Source organism: Ambystoma mexicanum, chromosome 11 (genome assembly GCF_040938575.1).
Source record: "Ambystoma mexicanum isolate Mex_15411 chromosome 11, UKY_AmexF1_1, whole genome shotgun sequence".
NCBI lineage: Eukaryota > Metazoa > Chordata > Amphibia > Caudata > Ambystomatidae > Ambystoma > Ambystoma mexicanum.
In genome coordinates, this window is record NC_090934.1 from 456,868,640 (window position 1) to 456,888,458 (window position 19,819).

Sequence of the window (19,819 nt, forward strand, 5' to 3'; positions counted from 1 at the left end):
GCAAGCGAAAGCTGCACACGTTACACATCCCAACCATCAGTTTCCAACCATGTCTATGTCTACCCGACCTATACCCGAGATCAAACCGAGACCTTTCCTGCCGGCACTTAAGTATGACTGCCAACATACAACTATAAGGCCCATCAAGTTCTTCCTTAAGCTAAAACTAGATACCAAGTCTTCCAACACAGAACACAACAGCGGTGGAGGCCCGGTCCCCTTGCTATCCCCTAACCAATGGCTTAACCGTTCTCCTATCACATCTGCATCTAACAAACCTTGACCTACCAGAGTTAGAAATAACAGACCCGGCTCTAGATTACTTAAACGCTACGAGCCATTGATCAATACCTCAGATAAAGTAAATCCACTACCTACTGTGAATAACCTCAGCTCCAAAATTAACACCACAAATAAAAACAGAGCTGCACGTAGCAATCATAGGCCCAAAACCACGGAAAAAACAACAATAAGAGGTTGAATCAGAGCAAATCTAGCCCCACTTCCATGAATTCTAATACTCAAACCATCAAAGGGGCATTAATTAACGCTAGATAAATGGTGGCGCATGCTACAGACATACCTGACTTTGATCACGGCTGAAAACCTCGACTTCCTAGCAATAACTGAGTCCTGGCTACATGCAGAAGCAGGCCCCTCACTCTTACTCACAGTACCAGATAACTATACTATCATAAGAGCAGATAGAGTAGACTCTAGAGGTGGTGGCATTGCTATCATTGCCAAGTCCAACTTAGACCTGAGAATAGCCCTAGCGCCTACCATCACATCATGCAAACTACTTACTGCTAAAATACCCTTCTCTAACTCCCATACCTTAACTGTTCACTTAATCTATAGACCTCCAGGGCCCACTGGCACTTTCGAGGAAGATATTATGACGCAATATTATCTGACAATACCAAAGCCTCCTCACAAATACTACTGTTAGGAGATTTCAACTTAGGCTTCAACGACCCTAATGACCAGCAGGCATTAGCAGTGTCCAACGCCCTGATCAAATTCGGCCACACCCAAAGAGTAACTCAGAGCCCACCCATGATAAAGGCAGAACTTTAGATTGGGTAGCTGATCTTAATTGCAAAACTGCAATCACATCCATTGTACCTCAATCCCGGACAGATCACCATCTACTGCCCTTCACTCTCTCAGCCCTATATCCCTATAACCAAAACTAAATTTACAGCACCTCCACTTCTCACTAGGAACAAACTGAATATTACTGCTGACACGATCTTACCACATGTAATCCCTATCCTTAATTCTTTGAAGGACACCGTGGATCCAGACACACTAGTAGATGTCTACAACTCCACGATGACTAAAGCTCTAGACACCATTGCCTCATTTAAAATGCACAAAGACAAACCTAGAGCTCACATGAACTCATGGTTCACATCTCAAATAAAAGCGTTGCGGGCTGAAAAAAGAAAATTGGAATTCCTCTGCAAACACCTCCCCACTGCGGAGAATAAAACTAACCCGTTGAACATCTCAGCCAAATATAAAGAACAGATATTACTTACCAAACGTGAGACCTATAACAATAGGATTAACAAAGCTAGTTCAAGTACCAGGGAACTCTTTGTCATCCTCAGAGAAATGGAGGCCTCTATCCCCCGACAGATACCTGTCTGAAGGATAAACTCTGGTGTACTAACATCCAGAATGCCCAATCAAACAAAATCGCCACTCTCCAAAACAAAATTGCAGACAAAAATCGAACCTACCTAATATAGGCACCCCCAAACAACTCAAACACACTCCGCTAAACCTCCTGAATACTTCAAATTCTCCAATGTTTCTATCCTTGAGGTAGAAAACATTATTGCCTCTCTTAAACCCTCAAAGGTGCCAAGGAGATAGCTGCCAGATAGTTAAAGATGCCGCCAGAGACCTGTCGCCTTTTATTTCAAAATTAATCAAGGCCCCCTTTTCATCTGGTACGGTACCCAGTAACCTGAAGGAGTCATGGGTCCTACGGCTCCTAAAAAAACAATCACTGGACCCCACTATTCCTACTAATTACAGGCCAATTACAACTGTCCCGTTCCAATTTAAGATACTAGACAAGGTAGCTTACATTCTGATCCAGAAATTCGTAGAGATCAACTACCTCTTAGGGGTTAGACAATCAGGCTTTAGGCCCCATCATGGCACTGAAACAGCATCGATTGATTTAAAGATCCAGATTGATGAGCTCAAAGACAAGGGGAAAACGGCACTGCTACTACTATTGGATCTGTCTGCTGCTTTCGATTTGGTGGACCACAATGTTATTTGCAATTACCTTGCCTCAGCAGCCCACTTCTCCAAGGATGCGATAGCATGGATCCAATTATTTCGAAACAATAGGACCATGAGAATCTTTTTTTACCCCCTCGGCGGCAGCTGACCCCATCCTAATAACATGCAGGGTAACCCAAGGTCTTGTGTGTCACCGACAATGTATAACATCTTCACAAAGCCTGTGTTTGATGATCTTGATCATCTGGGTGTCACTTACAATAATTATGCAGACAACACCCAGATCCTCATACCTCTCACCAGCAACTATGAGACTGACGTGGCCCTAGAGAATAAAATGTACTTAATCATTCAGGCATGGATAGCCTCCCATGGCCTCTGCCTGAATGATGATAAAACAGAGCTCCCGATACTAGGCTCTTCAGCTAAACTCAACAAACTCGGCAACAAATATGCCTCTTTCATCATTGACGGGAATAACAATAAAGAGGTAAAAGAGGTGAAAACACTAGGTTTCTACCTAGCTCTCAACCTACGTAAACAAGTAAACGCCACAGCTTCGGCAACAGCATATACATGTAAGCTGATACGGCCTAGCAAACCCTTTCTCTCTAAAGAGAGCGGTCTTATCCTAGCCAGATTGCAAGGCACTTTACTTAGGTGTAATTAAGTACATTGTCAACAAACTCCAAACTCTCCAAAACAACACACTTAGGACTGCTTTAAGTATTTCACGGAGAGAACATATCTCAGAGTCAAGGAGACAGAATAAATGGCTGTCTATCAAGGACAAAATAGAGCTCAAAACAGTGTCTCTAACCCACAAATGTCTGCATCATGCTGCCCCATTATACTTAACTGAGAAATTTGTCCCACAATCCCCATCATGCCTCAGCAGGTCGCCAAACACTTCTTGCCTGGTAGTTCCCAGGTACAAACTAAAAAAGCAGGGGGGAGCAGCTTCCCGGTCATGGCGGCTCAGCTTTGGAACACACTCCCACCCTCTAAGATCGAACCATTCTGTCCCTAACTTTAGGAGAAAGACTATAAGATGGCTGTCTGAGAAGGACTAATGATGTGCCTAGGATATCATCACCTACTGCCAACTTCTTTACAATGTTCCTTCTGACTAACTACAATCAACAACTATCAAATGTGCCATTCTGCATCATTCTGTGAATATACTTGTATTAGCTTTACTTTTATGTACTCTTGTATGTATGTATGTATGTATGTATGTATTGCCTGCAACCTCGCTTATGCTAAACTGTAATCTTTTATGCTAAACTGTAACCTTCTTCTGCAAATGCACCCAAATACCCCCGGGTTCAGTGCGCTATATAAATCAATAAACAAACAAACACGCCATTATCCAAGCCAAAGCCACTACTTTCAACTCAAGAACTGACATTGCCAAATCAGATACAAGGTAACTATTCTCCATCCTTAAGCAACTGGAAGCCCTCCGTCCCTCCTCCTTCATTACTCACTAAAGACGCAACGTGGTAGAGCATTCAGAATGCAATGCCGTGTAAAATAGACACTCTACATGACAAAATCCTGGCAAAAAAGTAATCCTTGAAGCACACTAACCTAAGCCGCACCAACCCCCATAACCTTCACGTTAACCCCTCAGACACCTCTGTTTCACTTCAAAAACATCACACAGAAAGAAACTTTACATATCTTACAGAGCCTGAAACCCTGAAGATTCAAAGGGGATGTCTTACGCGCAGCCCTCATCAAAGGATGTGCTGAAACTCTAATGCTCTTCATCAAAACCTTTATCAACTCTTCGTTCTCGACAGGCCCAGTACCATCCAGCCTAAAAGAAGCTTGGTTACTCCCCCTACTAAAAAAAACATCTCTTGATCCGGCCCTGCCCAACAACTACCGGCTGATCACAACAGTCCCCGTCCTTCTGAAAATATTGTACCAAGCAGCCTAAGTCCAAATTCAACACCACCTAGAAAGCAATCATATCCTCAGAGTGTGCCAGTCTGGCTTCCGTCCAGGCCATTGGACAGAGTCAGCTCTCCTTGACCTCAAAAACCAGATCGATGAAATATGGGATGAAGGAAAACCTGCTCTGCTGCTCCTCCTAGACCGCTCTGCAGCCCTGTCCTGGTTGACTATAGAATTCTCTGCAACCATCTCACCTCAGCAGCTGCATACTCACCCAAAGCGACATCTTGGATTGCCTCCTTCCTAAAGGGCCGAGTAATTAAAGTCTTCTCTGAGAATGCCAATACCCACCACTGCTCCAATTAGTTGCGTTGTCCCACAAGGCTCATGCATCTCACTGACACTTTACAAGGTATTCAAAAAACTGCTTTTCCACCTCTTGGACATACTAGGCATCACATACACAAACTATGCTGACAACACGCAAATTGTACTGCCACTCACCAGCAATTATGCAAATGACGCAGAAACATTCAGTTCAGTCTACAAAACTATCCAAATGGAAAAATCATGGCCTCTGTCTCAAGGACAAAAAGACTGAACTCCTTCCTGTAAGCGCGGACACTGTCCTAAAATAACTTGACCCTAATTACCTGTCCTTTGACACTGATGGAACCAGGATTCCAGTCTCACCAGCGGTAAAAACGCTTGTGGTCTACCTCGATGCGATCCTTTCCTTGTCCCGCCAAATAAATGCCATCGCCTCTTCTGCGGCATATACAACCAAACTGCTAAATGCTGCCAGACCCTTCCTCTGAACCGAAAGTTGTCTAACCATTGTAGGCACAGTAGTCGGCACCAGCCCTGACTACAGCAATGTGCTATTTGCTGGCACATCCCGTCACAATATTCATAAGCTTCAGACTATTTAAAACAACTCCCAATGGGCTGCCTTGAACATGCCTAAATCAGAACACATTTCAGCAGCCAGAAAAGCGGTACACTGGCTCCCCAGTCGACAAAAAATCCCCTTTAAAACGCTTTCGATCACACATATGCCCCTCTAAAATGGCCCCTCCCTACCTAGTCAACAAAATTACCAAGACCTAATCCTCTAGACCCACCAGAATTCCCTACACCTACAGACTAGCGCAATCGAGGTTTAAAAGATCTGAAGTAGGTGTCGTGAGCTTCCCAGTTATTGTGGCAAAACAATGGAACCTCCCCCCTTCCCCCCTTCTTGCTCTCTGAGAGGAACACTCCTACTGGACAGTCCGAAAAGCCCTGAAAAAGGAACAAGTTACTTACCTGTAACTGTTGTTCTCCAGCATAGGTCTGGCATGGATTCACATGCTCATGAATATTCCCCGTCGTCAGGCTGGGAATACTCGGTAAAGAAAAAATCAGTATCAGTTTCGTTTTTGATCTGTCTTTCGTAGTAGTAACCAATCACTGATCTCTGCGTCATACTGACCACAGCCAATGACTGCCCTCTACCTAAGCCCCGCCTCTGGCAGCCATCTTCAGATTTGGTAGCACGTGAAGTGGCAGTATGACCAAGTGAAGAGCCGCAGAGGGGTAGGCGGGAGGGTTCGCATGTGAATCCATGCCAGACCCATGCTGGAGAACAACAGTTACAGGTAAGTAACTTGTTCCTTCTCCAGCATGGGGTCTGGCATGGATTCACATGCTCATGAATATAAGAATAAATAGCAGTACACACATGCACAACCACGGGGGGTGGCAAAAGGCTCAACATTAAGCAATACAAAAAACTCAACATTAAGCATCTCTTACCTCCTCACCAGGCTCACCTTAAGCGAACAGGTTGCGCAGCACTGCTTGGCCGACCCTGGACTCCTCCCTGGAATCCCGATCGACGCAGTACAATCTCGTGAAGGTGTGCGTCGACCTCCACGTAGCAGCCCTGCAGATGTCCAGCAGGGGCACACCAGATAAGAACGCTGTAGTAGCAGCGATCGCTTTGGCCGAATGGGCTCTCGGACGGCCTGGCAGCGGTCGGTTAGCCAACCGGTGACAGTGCATGATGCAGCCGGAGAGCCATCTGGAAATAGAAGACTTCGAGAGAGCCTTCCCTTGATTCACAGGTCCAAAGTTCACAAACAGCTGTGATGTCCTCCGAAAACTCTTTGTGTGGTCCACGTAGAACTTCAGCGCTCTAGCCACATCCAGCGAGTGCAAAGTCCTCTCGGCCGGCGACGAAGGAGACGGGAAGAAAACAGGTAACACCAAGGGCTCATTAAGATGTAAGTCCGACGGCACCTTGGGCATAAAGGAGGGGTGCGTCCTAAGCACCACCCTCGAGGCATGGAAAGTCAAGTACGGTGCTTTGCAGGATAAGGCCTGGATCTCTCCCACTCGTCGTGCGGAGGTAATGGCCACCAGGAACGCAGTCTTCCACGACACAACCTTCATCGGTGCGGAGTGCATCGGCTCGAATGGGGGCCCCATGAGCCTGGTCAGCACCACGTTAAGTTCCCACGCCGGGGCCGGGACCTTCACCGGCGGGAACGACCGGAACAGTCCTTTCATAAACTCTTTTACCAGTCGATGGGACCACAGGGACGTCTGTCCTGTGGTCCTGGTATATCTGGAGATCGTCGCCAGATGAATCTTCATGGAGGCATGGGCTAGCCCAGCCTTTGCCAGCGATAGAGGTACGGCAGCACTTGAGGGGCCGTAATCCGTAGGGGGTTGATCTTCTGTGCTCGGTACCAGATAGAGAACCTCTTCCACTTATGACCGTAGAATTTGAGAGTCGAGGATGCCCTGGTTTTTACAAGAACCTCTCTGCAATCGGCCGGTATATCGTAGCCTCCAAACTCTAGCGCTGCAGGAGCCAAGACTGCAGGTTCAGCGACGCCGGGTCGTGGTGGAAGATGGCGCCTCCTTCTCTGGAGAGAAGGTCCACGTCCGCCGACAGCTTGATGGGAGGGGACGTTGACAAGTCCAGAAGGTCTGGGAACCAGATCGGCCTCGGCCACGCCGGTGCGACGAGGATCATCCTGCACCGGGACCTCTTGAGCTGGCTGATGAGTCGAAGCAGCAACGGCAACGGAGGGAACGCATACAGGTATAGGCCGTCCCAGGGGAACGAGAACGCATCGCCCATGCTTCTCGGCTGGGGAAACCTGCTGGCGAACCTCTTGCACTTCGAGTTCGTCGCTGTTGCGAACATGCCGATTTGGGGTTTGCCCCATCGTCGGAAGAGTTGATCCACCTGATCCTGGCGCAGTTCCCACTCGTGACACGCGCGCAGCTCCCTGCTGAGCGAGTCGGCGATGGTGTTTCTTTCTCCTACCAGGTGGAAGGGAACCAGGAACATCCCCTGGGCGACCGCCCAGTGCCACAGATCCTGTGCCTCCTTGGATAGGGCTGGGGATCTGGTGCCTCCCTGCTTCCGTATGTAAAACATTGTCGTGGTGTTGTCCGTGAAGATCCGCACCACCTTGCCCTTGAGCGACGGGAGGAACGATTTGAGAGCCCAGAACACGGCTCGGAGTTCCAGGACGTTGATATGCAGGAGCCTCTCCTCCGGGAGCCAGAGGCCTCTCGCGTGGAGATCTCCGGTGTGGGCACCCCAACCTTCCAGGGAGGCGTCCGTCGTCACTGTCTCCTGGTACGCGGGCGTCTGAAAGTCCTTGCCCGCCGTGAGGTGCGCTCGAACGCCCCACCACTGAATCGCCCGCCGGAACACCTCGTTGAGGGGGACCCTGTCTTCGAAGGTGCCCGTCACCTGCATCCAATGGGCGTCAAGAAATTCTTGAAGAGGGCGCATCCGGAGTCTGCAGAGGCGGACCAGGTAGATGCAAGAGGACATCATCCCCAGGAGGGACTTGATGGACCTCACCCTGGCCACGTCCGTGGCTAGCAGGCGCTGCACTTTGCCTAGAATGGTCTTCGTCCGTTCTTCCGACGGGGCCACCAGGCGCCTCACTGTATCGAGCTTCACTCCCAGAAACAGGGCCACCTGCGAAGGCACCAGGTGGGACTTTGGGTAGTTTATGGCGAATCCCAGGTCTGTGAGTAGCTGGACGGTCCTCGCAGTGTGTTTGACGGCGAGTTCCCTCGTCCTTGAGCGGATGAGCCAGTCGTACAGGTAGGGGTAGACGTGAATCGCCTGCAGGCGCAGCCGCACCGCCACTGGTGCTAGGCACTTGGTAAAGACCCTGGGGGCCGACTTCAATCCGAACGGCAGTGCTCCGAATTGGTAGTGGCGTCCCTGGACGACGAACCTGAGGAACTTTCGGTGACTTTTGAGGATGGGAACGTGGAAGTATGCATCCTCCAGGTCCAACGACGATAGAACGTCGCCTTCCTCCAGCTGTCCCAGTACGTGCTGGAGGGTGACCATCCTGAACTTTTGTGATCTGATGTATTTGTTCAAACGACGAAGGTCCAGGATGGGGCGCCAGCCGCCCGTCTTCTTCCTGACGAGGAAGTACCTTGAGTATACCCCGGAGCCCCGGAGCCTCTTCGGGACAAGCTCGATGGCGCCTTTCCTGAGCATCGCCCGTACTTCCAACAGCAGTTGCGGGACGTAATTTTCCTTCCTGGCCACAGGTGGAACGTGAGGGCACTTCTTCAGGAATTCGATAGAGTGTCCTCTTGCCAGGGTATCCAGCACCCAACGGTCGGTGGAGATGGACTTCCACACGTCGACAAAGTTTGTCAGCCGGCCTCCCACCGGGGTGCTTCGGTGGGGGCCCGAGACCACGGCCGGTTCAGTCCTGCTTGGAGGTGGTGGCCTTGCCGCCCTGGCCACCTTGACGGCGGCGAGGCGCTCCCTGCTTGCCGCGACCCCTGTAGGCCTCCTGAGACTAGGAGCGCGCCGCCTGGCGGTAGGACGACGAGCCACCGCTGGATCCCTTGGAGGCACCCTGTCTGCCTCCGGAGCTCCGAAAGGGCCGTCGTTGCTGAAGGGCTCCTAGGGCGCGGGCCGTCTCCGTGTCCGTTTTTATGGCTTGGAGGGATTCGTCCACCGCCTTCCCGAACAAGTTGCTGCCGTCGAACGGCATGTCCAACACCCTGATCTGGACGTCCTGACGGAAGTCGGTCGCCCGGAGCCAACCCCGTCGTCGCAGGCAAACACTGTTGCCCAGCTGGCGGAACCCGGTATCGGCAATATCGGTTGCCACCGTTATGGCGTGGTCCGACGCCACCTCGCCCTCGTGCAGTTTTTCCAGGGCCTCGGACCTCTTGTCGTCCTGCAGGAAGTCCAATATGGGGGCCAGCTTAAACCAGAGCTCCCTGTCGTAACGGGCCACGATCGCCAGGGCGTTGGCCGCTTTGATCGTCGTCGCCGCCGACGAAATGACCCGACGCCCAATGACGTCCAACTTATTTCCCTCGCCGACCAGGCGGGGAATTCGACGTCGAGGCTCCTGACCCTGCCGCTTTATTCTTCGCCGCCGCCGAAACGACGGAGTCTGGCGTTGGCTGGGGCCTGAGGCACAGGGGAGCGGTGTCGGGGACCCGGTACTTCTTCTCGTACCGGTCCCGTTTGGCTGGTGCCGTGGAGGGGTTCTTGAGAACCGACAGGCCCTCCCTCCCAGATGTCATCGATTAGGGGCACCGCGATGATCGTCTTCCTCTTGGCCTCCCGGCGCTGATAGAGGAAACCTTCCTTTTTCTGCTCCTCTGGGCAGAGCTGGAACAATTCGGACGCCCTGGCGATCATGGTGTGGAATGAGCCAATCACGTCGGGCGGCGAGGCCTGTGCGACGGGAGACCCGTTCCGTCGTCGTCGCCCTCAGAACCCGTCGTCGAGCCCAACGCACTGTCATCTCCCGACTCGTGGGAGGATGACGAGGGAACTGTAGGCCTTACGGGGCGAGCGGAGGAGAGGGTTGGGTCCTCTGTCGTTTGTTCTGAGGACTTCCCGACGGGCCAGGTTGCGGGTCCTCCGGCCTGGGCCGTGGGAATCTCGTCCTTATCTCAGAGCATAAGGACTGGATGGCAGACAAAATGGCTGCCGAGCCATCCTGAGGCCTAGGATCCGGCTGCGCCGGAAGGGAAGGCCGCTCTTCCTCACCATCGTCGTCTTCCTCGGTTATCTCCCGAGGCTCTTCCTGACGGGATCGAACCTTCTCGAATTGGACTTCGAGGTTCCTCACGGCCTCGATCAGTTCCTCCTCCGAGGCTGACTCCGAGCTCGAGGAGGGCACCGTGCCCCCCCTCGCTTCTTCCATCATGGCGGCCACGACGATGGGCTGAAAAGAGGATTCCCTCCTTGGCGGCAGGGAAACTCTAGTCCCGGAGGCAGTCTCCGCTGGCGGTGTCTCTGCCGGCTTGGCCAGAATCGCCGCGATAGCCTCGATAGAGGCCTTCGCCTGCTGGGAAGGGGCCTTCACCACCTTAGGTGTGTCCCGGGCCTTCTTCTTCGGGGGAGGGGCGACGCCTCGCTCCCCCTCTTCCGAGATCGGAGGGGTCTTCTCCCGAAGCTTATCCCGGGTCTCGGACTTTCTCTTCCCCAAACCGGAGCGTTGGCTCGTGGTTGACGGTGCCGGGGAAGGTGCGCCCTGCCTAGCGACCGAAGAGCCCAACCTTTCGGCGCTCCCGGAGCCAGCGGACTTGCGGCGCTTGGCCTGGTGTTGGGCCCCCGTCGCCAGGGCGCCCGCACAGGACTTAGAAGCCCGCTCGGACCCTTTCTTCTTCTTCTCACCCGTCGAGCCCTTCTCCAACCAGCTTGCGAGACGGGATCAACGCTCCCTCATGGTCCGCTCCGACAAGTTCTTGCAGAACTGGCAGTCCTTCTCTACATGAGTCTTGTCCCCATGAAGACAGTAGAGGCATCGCGATTGTTCGTCTTCCTTAAACACATTCTGCAGCCCGCATCCAGGGCAGCTGCGTAACAGCTTGGGTCCGGGTGACAAACTCGCATCCTGGGCCATCTCTAAGTAGGCCGCAAATCTTCTGGAATCCTCCAAGAAGTTGATTCGACGAAATCTTCACCCTTGAGGGGCGTAGGAAAATCCTGCAACGGGTAGCCGTTAACGGGAGTAGAAACGGTGGAGCTTGAGGCTCGATTAACCGGAAAAATGTGAAAATTCACCTGAAAAAGCGCGAAACACGCAGTAAAAGCTCGAGAGCTAAGCACGAGGACTCCCAACACTTGAACGTGCGGTAAAAATCTGAAGATGGCTGCCAGAGGCGGGGCTTAGGTAGAGGGCAGTCATTGGCTGTGGTCAGTATGACGCAGAGATCAGTGATTGGTTACTACTACGAAAGACAGATCAGAAACGAAACTGATACTGATTTTTTCTTTACCGAGGATTCCCAGCCTGACGACGGGGAATATTCATGAGCATGTGAATCCATGCCAGACCCCATGCTGGAGAAAGTGGTTATTTGCCTGATTGAGCCTCATCCTTTAGTCTCAGAGCCTGAGTCCCAGAATCCTAAGTTCTGTATATTGTGTCTGTAACCTTCATAACCTATGTAGACTCTGATTGGAAAAACAGATTCTGATGTCTCAAGTTTACTGCCTCAGTAAACATGTAACTGGATACAAGAAACAGCACCTAGATGCCTACTGTTTTATGCACGCTCTACAAATGTAAAAGTAAAAAAAAAAAAAAAAGCATTCAAGTTTGGCTGATTTGAGATGAGCATTAGATTTTCAATTGTACGTATAGTGAAGTCAAGTTCAACCTAACAATGTGCTACCATTTACAGATTGTGTTTGATTATATTATTTACATTAAAAGTGTGAAGCAGAGGCATCTTAATCTGCACATATAATTGGTAAAGAGCTACAATGAATGCAAATTGTTTGTACTCAAACTCCGATATAAGCGCACTTAAAATTAGTATATTTGCAATTCCTCCTGCAATATCACCACAAAGGATTAAAAAACTATTCTCAGAATATAAAGTATTCTTCTTGAATTTGTGTATCAAATTCTACTCGAAACCACCAAGTCGCCAAAATATGAAACTGTTTGCATTTTCCCCTCCCTTCTTCCATCAATCCACCCTTAGCGGTTGTACACCTTATTAACTTATTTCTTCCATAATCCAGTGACACCAAAGACTCTGAAAAATGACAACTGTCCAACCAGTGGCATTGGCTAACAATGGCCACACATTCCAGCCTACAGAGACAGGCACACTGCTGCATCTCCGTAGCCAATACATCTTAACCAGAGACACATCACAGGTGAGAAACAAAACAGAGAATGAGGAAACTTCAAAGTGGTATATGCTTTATTGCAATATGAACAAATGTTTCTTAATATAACGCTTCAATTTTTTACAAGATCAATGCGCATAGCAAAATTCTGTCCCAGAAAAGGTAAATAACACCAAAGTTCATCATGAAAGAAAGGGGATTTTTTGCTAACCCCATAGGATTGGGTTACACAAGTCTTTATCCAAATTCAAGGTTAATCCCAATCCTGAAATGTTACATACTTATACGCATTATAAAGCAGCATTAAATAATCTGAGGCATGTTCGCGAATCAAGAGCCTCCAAAAGAGGCAGAGCACGGATCTTATTTGTCAATACTAACATTTATTTGGAAGAGCTGCTTCTTCGACGAGAACAATCACATTTGCAATTAAGATTTTTCTGCTGCCAGGTTCTGCTGCCAGGTGTTACGTTCAACTACAAACCCATACCTATCCAATGTTGTAAAGTATAAATACCCATGCCAGTTACCAACGTGGTGATACACAGGCTTACCCTCAGAAATCACAAGAAGGTCATACATAGCATGAGTGAAGAATTGCACTGTGCAGTGCCAGGCACAGAGAAATGTGGTCGGAGGGCACCATTGGTACAAACATGCACTTGTAGCTCACCTACCAAACAAAGACACTAAAAGTGCAAACTGTACCCATTTAGCATCTGCATACAATTCAGAAAAGTATTTTATTTTGAGTACAACTAAATCAATCTTCAAATAAATACAAATAACCATAACATTAGAAAATGTCGGACTACGAATTAAAATTGAGGCCTGATCCTTCAAATTCAGCATCAACTAAAACGTCCTTCTTACACCTAGTTAAATTTTTAGAATGTGTATAGTGCAAAAGGTTGGGTATGATTGTACTTCTGCCATTCCAAAGGAAAAAGGAGATAGAGCCAGGTTTTAAATCGGGGCAGTTACAAAAAACAGCTGGTCGACATGTATAGGATCCGTTTTTGAGAAACCTCAGAAAAAGCAATTGGCATCATTGGTGTGCACTGGTATGCCCGACTTCTTGAAGAAACTCTACCATGATCACTACACTACAATGCGGAGTCTGCAAGCTGCTCTGATCACACACGCTTCCCCCCCTCTACTATGCAATGTCCAGAATTGAACCCCAGGAAATGCAGCCTCGTTTTTAATATAGTCGTGCTTTCACTCCAAATAATGTGAATAGTTGGCACAAAGAGGAACAATTCTAACCACACCTCAAAGAAGTTCAACAACATGGAATTTTGCACAAAAAAAAAAAAAGTAGTTTACTGATGTTGTAGAGACTAGGACATGGGCATTCCTGGCAATATGTATATGTTGATTACTGATGATATTTCTGTAATTATTTAAGCAAAGCACAATGTCAAGGACATTTTGGCAACACAATTTGATGTATTTATTTATTTTATTTATTTTGCATTTTTAAAGCGCTCACACAGCCCGCGGGCATCGAGGCGCTGTTACAGGAATTGTTTTGTTTTTTAGTTGCGTAATTGTTTTTGTCTTAGGTGCGTATTACAATGCGCTTAAACACCTAGAGGTTTCTAAGCACGGACCCGGGGATCGAACCTGTGTTGCTTCGTGTCGTCTTGCTTCCAAGGCGCGCACGTTGCCGTTGAGCTATCTTCCCGGGGATGTAGTTTGGGTCATCAAATAAGCTTTGGAATAGTAACGTAATTTGAGAAAAACAAAGGCATACACAGTGAAACAAGCAGCACATTATTGCATGATAATATAAACTATACTTGCATAAGGATTACAAATTGCAAGTTACTAGCCGTGCATGAGCGGATGAGTGTGGAGAGCGGATGAATGTGGAGAGTGGATGAGTGTGGAGAGCGGATGAGTGTGGAGAGCGGATGAGTGTCGAGAGCGGATGAGTGTCGAGAGCGGATGAGTGTCGAGAGCGGATGTGTGTCGAAAGCGGATGAGTGTGTAGTGTGGATGAGGGTATGGAGCGGAAGTGTATGTGGAGCGAATGAGTGTTTGGTGCGGATGAATATGTGGAGCGGATGAGTGTGTTAAGCGGCTGAATGTGTGGTGCGGATGAGTGTGCGTAACAGATGAATGCATGGAGCGGACAAATACATAGACCAGATGAGTGTGTGGAATGGATCGACACGCAGAACAGACGAGTAGTACTGTCAAGCCAACGAGTAGTATGTTGTGCCGATGAGTGGGTGGACCGGATGAGTGCTGTGTACTGGACGAGTGTCTAATCTGGACGAGTATGAAGACTGGACGAGTGTGCTGACTGGACGAGTGTGCTGACTGGACGAGTGCGTAGACTGGACGAGTGTGTAGACTGGACGAGTGCGTAGACTGGACGAGTGCGTAGACTGGACGAGTGCGTAGACTGGACGAGTGCGTAGACTGGACGAGTGCGTGGACTGGACGAGTGCGTGGACTGGACGAGTGCGTGGACTGGACGAGGGTGCGGACTGAACGAATGTGTGGAGCAGACAAGTGTATATGGAGCAGACGAGTGTATGGAACGGACGAATATGTGCAACGGATGAGTATGTGCAACGGACGGACATATTATGTATGTGCACGGAACTGCGTGACATAGATATTATGCTTTGGAATGAAGGGAACATTTGAAAAACATACATCATACCACACCCCACGCTTACTCTCTCCCTTACACCACCACTCAACTAGAACACAGAGATACTATGACACCATTCGGTATAACTGTTCTCATATCTACATCTCCCGCTCACTCCACATCACTCTAAGTAAACATTGCTGGTTTCACACCCCCAGCCAGGCGTTCTCCTCAGGCCTAACGCAGCCACACTCGTTCTGGATAAAGCCGGCCAGAGCGAACACATACTCCTGATATCTCAACCACCACACCTACCGCTAAGAAGCAGCTACCACTCGAACTCCGCACCAGCTGCACACATACCTGGTGCGCACACGCACTTTTTTGACTCTCCCTACTCTCTCTACTGACCCGAACTTCGGTTCCCAAGGGCGTTCAACCTACCAGCGCCTTCAGACCATACCAATGGTATATAAGGCGCTATATAAATGCAAAATAACATAACATAACATGTCACTCACCCCCTCAGTTCTCCACAGCACACCATTTCTTACTTACCAAGAGTCAATTATGACCAGCCAAGGGAAAGCAGCAAGCGCACATTTTTGAGGACTGCTTATATAGTGCTTAATACCCGATCATGGGAGGTATAGGCACTGTGAAACGTTTGTCACTGAACTAGTATTACCTAACCGACTTAACCTTTTTCTTTTTTATCAATTAAACTATGTATGCTGAGTTTCAAAACGGACTTGCAAGGTAACCACAAACCTCTGCAATAGGTGCAGTAATACACTTAGCTGCCTTGCTATATTAAGACATAAATTATTTAAGCAAATTTGAGAGGTATCCGTAAACCTCTCCAAAAGTGAAGTAATGTCACCAACTGGAGCTGCACACAGACTCGAGGTACATTACCACCTTTACCACACATGAGGGTCTGTACCAATTCAAGTGCCTTAGCTTTGGGATATCCTCCGCCGCAGAGGTCTTTCAAAGTGCCATCAGGGGCGCTCTAGAAGGCCTCAAGGGAGTGATAAATATGAGTGACGATATTTTGGTCTTCGCCACATCGCATGCCGAGCACATGAAACGTTTGGAGGCAACCATGCAGAGACTGAAAGACCTTGGCCTCACTTTACATCGTGAGAAATGCGAATTCTTCAAGGACCGTATTGGGTTCTTTGGTTTTGTGTTTCACGAGAACGGGGTGTCCCTGGATCCGGAAAAAGTCAGGGATATCCGCGAGGCTGCCGCCCCCCAGTCGCCAACAGAAGTCTGCAGTTTTCTGGGGATGGTTAATTATTGCGGCCGATTCATCAAGGGGCTGGCATCCCTCTCTGAACCCCTCCGGGCCCTGACAAAGAACAAGGCTGTCTGGATGTGGGACAAAAGAGAACAAGAGGCATTTCTGGCGATCAAGAGGGCGCTGTCCGACCAGGACACTGTTACGTACTTTGACCCCACGGCCGAATCCGAGATTGTGGTGGATGCGAGCCCGGTGGGCCTGGGGGCAGGTATAATGCAAGCGGATGCGAGAGGCGAAATGCTACCCATTGCATATGCGAGCAAAGCCCTCACGGAGATAGAGAGACGCTACTCTCAGATTGAGAGGGAGGCCCTAGCTATCCTGTGGGGCTGCAGACACTTTAGGTTGTACATTCTTGGGAAACTCGTGACAAGGAAAGGGAAGGGAAGATGGACATGGGGAAGTGGTGGAGTGCCAAGAATTCATCCACAACATTGTGGAGTGTGCCATGCCGGTGGCGCTGGACAGAAATGTTGTGGCACAGGAGTCGGCGAACAACGAGGTATTCAAGATCATCCAAGCTGCGATTAGGAGTGGGGAATGGAGAGAGATCCTACAGAACAACACAAGGAGGGAAGACAGAGCCCAGAGGGACCTCCAGGAACTATGGAAAATTTGTGATGAACTCTCCATCTCTGAGGATGGTTTGCTGCTAAGAGGGAGGCAAATTGTTGTACCACAGTCGCTGAGGGCTCAAGTCTTAGAGCTGGCCCACACTAGACACCAGGGTGTGGCAAAAACGAAGGCGAGACTGCGACCAAAAGTATGGTTTCCAGATCTGGAGGCATTGTTGAGGCGCACGTGAAAGGATGTTTGCCGTGCCAAGCAGCAAGACCCCTGGAAAGAGCGCCACCGATCAACTCCATGGAGCGGAGTGAGAAGCCATGGGGTACGGTCCATGCTGACTTTGGGTCGACCGGAAGGGGCATGTACTTCTTAGTGGTAGTGGACCAGTGGTCGAGATATCCGGAGGTGGAGCTCGTGGATTCAACGGCCAGTGACCATACTATCCTGGCGTTAGAAAAAATGTTTGCCACGCATGGCCTCCCGGAAGTTCTCTGCTCGGACAATGGACCAGCATTTACTGGAAACCAATTTGGGCAGTATCTGAGAGAAAGGGGTATACAGCACCGGAAGGTGTCGCCACTCTGGCCCTGGGCGAATGGAGAGGCCGAAAGGCTTATGAGAACGCTCAACAAGGTCGCATCGCAGCAAACAGTGGAGGGGAACTGAAGAGGAATCTTTTCGAGTTTCTCAGAGAGTACAGGACGACCCCTCACCAGTCCACCGGAGTAGCCCCAGCAGAGGCTCTGTTTGGGCGATGTCCGAGAGGGCTCCTCCCGGGGTGGGAGGGCGTGAGCCGGGGGTTATAGACAATGACAGAGTGAGAAAAGAGCGAGAGGCCCACAACGAGAAGGAGAACGGAAGGAGAAGGCTGCAAGACAAGGAGATAGTGGTGGGAGACTTAGTGCTGGTACGCAACCGCAGGCCCGAAGGAAAGTTGTCTTTGCCTTATGAGCCACAACCGTGGGCTGTCACCCATGTCAAGGGGTCCATGATTACCGCGGCGAGCGAAAGAGGAACTATCCCACGCAACCAATCATTTTTCAAGAAGATCGACATCCGGCCCGGAGATGCTGAGCCGGTGGGGCCCTCACGACACGAGAACGGTGCCGAGCTCCCTGAAGAGGACCAGTCCGTGGATCCGCCACGGGCAGTTGGGACCCCGCCACCAAGTCCGAGAGTGGAGCGGCGGTACCCTGCGCGACAAGGGCGCAACTTACCTGTTCGGCTCAAGGACTACGTCCTGGACTCAGGGGACTAAACAGGTGACTGCCCGAGGCCAATAAACTGCTGTTAAGAAAAGTTAATGTTTGTTATTTGAGCCTGTTCAAGTTGCAAGTTATAGCACTATTTTGTTTAAAGAAAGAAAGGGATGTTACGTCTTTAACTGGGTGTGCGCATGCGCGAGCCTCGTTATGGCCACGCATGCGCGTTTGAAATAAAGACGGTCCGTGCGGCAGATGCCGCCGGGACCTTGGAACGAACGGACTTGTGTTCACTGTTGTGTGAGTGTGCATGCGTGCGGATGCTAGTACGGGGCGGCCCGAGGTACGGGGGACACCATCACAACTCCTACATAGCTTGTGGGGTATGAATCCTTCATTTTTCTATCAGAGGGTCTCAACTAGGGCTGGCAGCCTCACACTGCTTGAACATTCTTCAGCCTCTACATGCTCTATAGTGATGGCACACAAACAGCAAATGCTAGAGGAAAATGTTGCATTGACAATAGGGAAACTGGCAGGGCATGTGTCTGAGCAGTCTTATCGGATTGGAGTGCCTTTACAAATATGCATGTGTTTAAACACATACCCTCAAGTACTCGTCCATAGACATGCAAAATGGCTAGATTTTGCAGGGACATAATGCTTACAGTATAGCTACATATTTCAAGCATTGTTGTTCCACCATGTTCTATAGACCAGTTTCAACATGCAAATATGATGTATGCTTTGTGATGCCATCATAAATGCGGCTTTAACAACAATCGGCGGGGAAAAACATTTCTGAGCAGCGCAGTCTATTACCGAAATGTAGCTCTAAGCAAAATATTTGTAGAATTGGACCTTTCCACAAAACTGCAACCCTGTCAGAAAAAATAAGTATTTTCCGGGTTTCAAAAATACAAAAATCATGTAAAGATTCCATTAGAGACTCAGAGTGACTACATTTTTAAGAATAGAAGTCACAGACTTAGAATTGGCTACATGCATTTAGAACGTTCTTTGCAGAATCATGCAAAAGAACAAGTTTCTTTCTTACCTGGTAACGTTCCTTCGATAGGATGTTCCTCCGACGTATTCCACATCTTTGACAGTAATTACCACAGCTGTGCTGCTTTGGAAAACTTTTTCGGCGTAGGCGTCGATGACGTTGATCCGCTCCCTCGAGGACCTCCTCCGACGGTCGACGTCACCGGATGTTATATGTAGGACGCACAACGCCCGTAGCCTCAGTTGTAGTTTTTCCCCCAGAACGTGTGGCACCAATCTCCCGCAAGTATTACTACAGAAAGCCTTGTGGTAATGGAAGCTGCAATCACATAAGAAATTCTGTAGAGGGGCAGATAGGGAGGGTACGATGTGGAATACGTCGGAGGAACATCCCATCGAAAGAACGTTAACAGGTGAGAAAGTGTTCTTCGAGGGGATTGTGTCCTCCGACGTATTCCACATCTTTGACAGACTTCCAAAGCAGTACCAACATAAAGAGGTGGTAAAAGAATTTAGAATTCTTTAGAATGCCCAATCAAATTGCAGAATAGAGGACTGCCTTACCAAACGCCAAATCTTGCCCATTGATAGAGTCCAGGGAATAATGTTTCAAAAAGGTATGGACAGAGGCCCATGTGGCAGCTTTGCAAATATTGCTAATCAGAACACCCCTCTGTAGTGCCGTGAAGGCAGATATACCCCTAGTAGAATGAGCCCGTAAGCTTACTGGAGGGTCCTTTCCCGCCAAACGATAACACTCGGAGATCGTCAAAATGATCCATCTAGACAAGGTC

General features: G+C 49.4%; 1 protein-coding gene across 7 annotated transcripts in view; it reads right to left on the reverse strand.

Moving 5' to 3' along the window:
• PRDM11 (PR/SET domain 11) overlaps positions 1-19,819 on the reverse strand; it is an 804,858-nt gene that overhangs the window by 304,262 nt on the left and 480,777 nt on the right. The window lies entirely within an intron of this gene.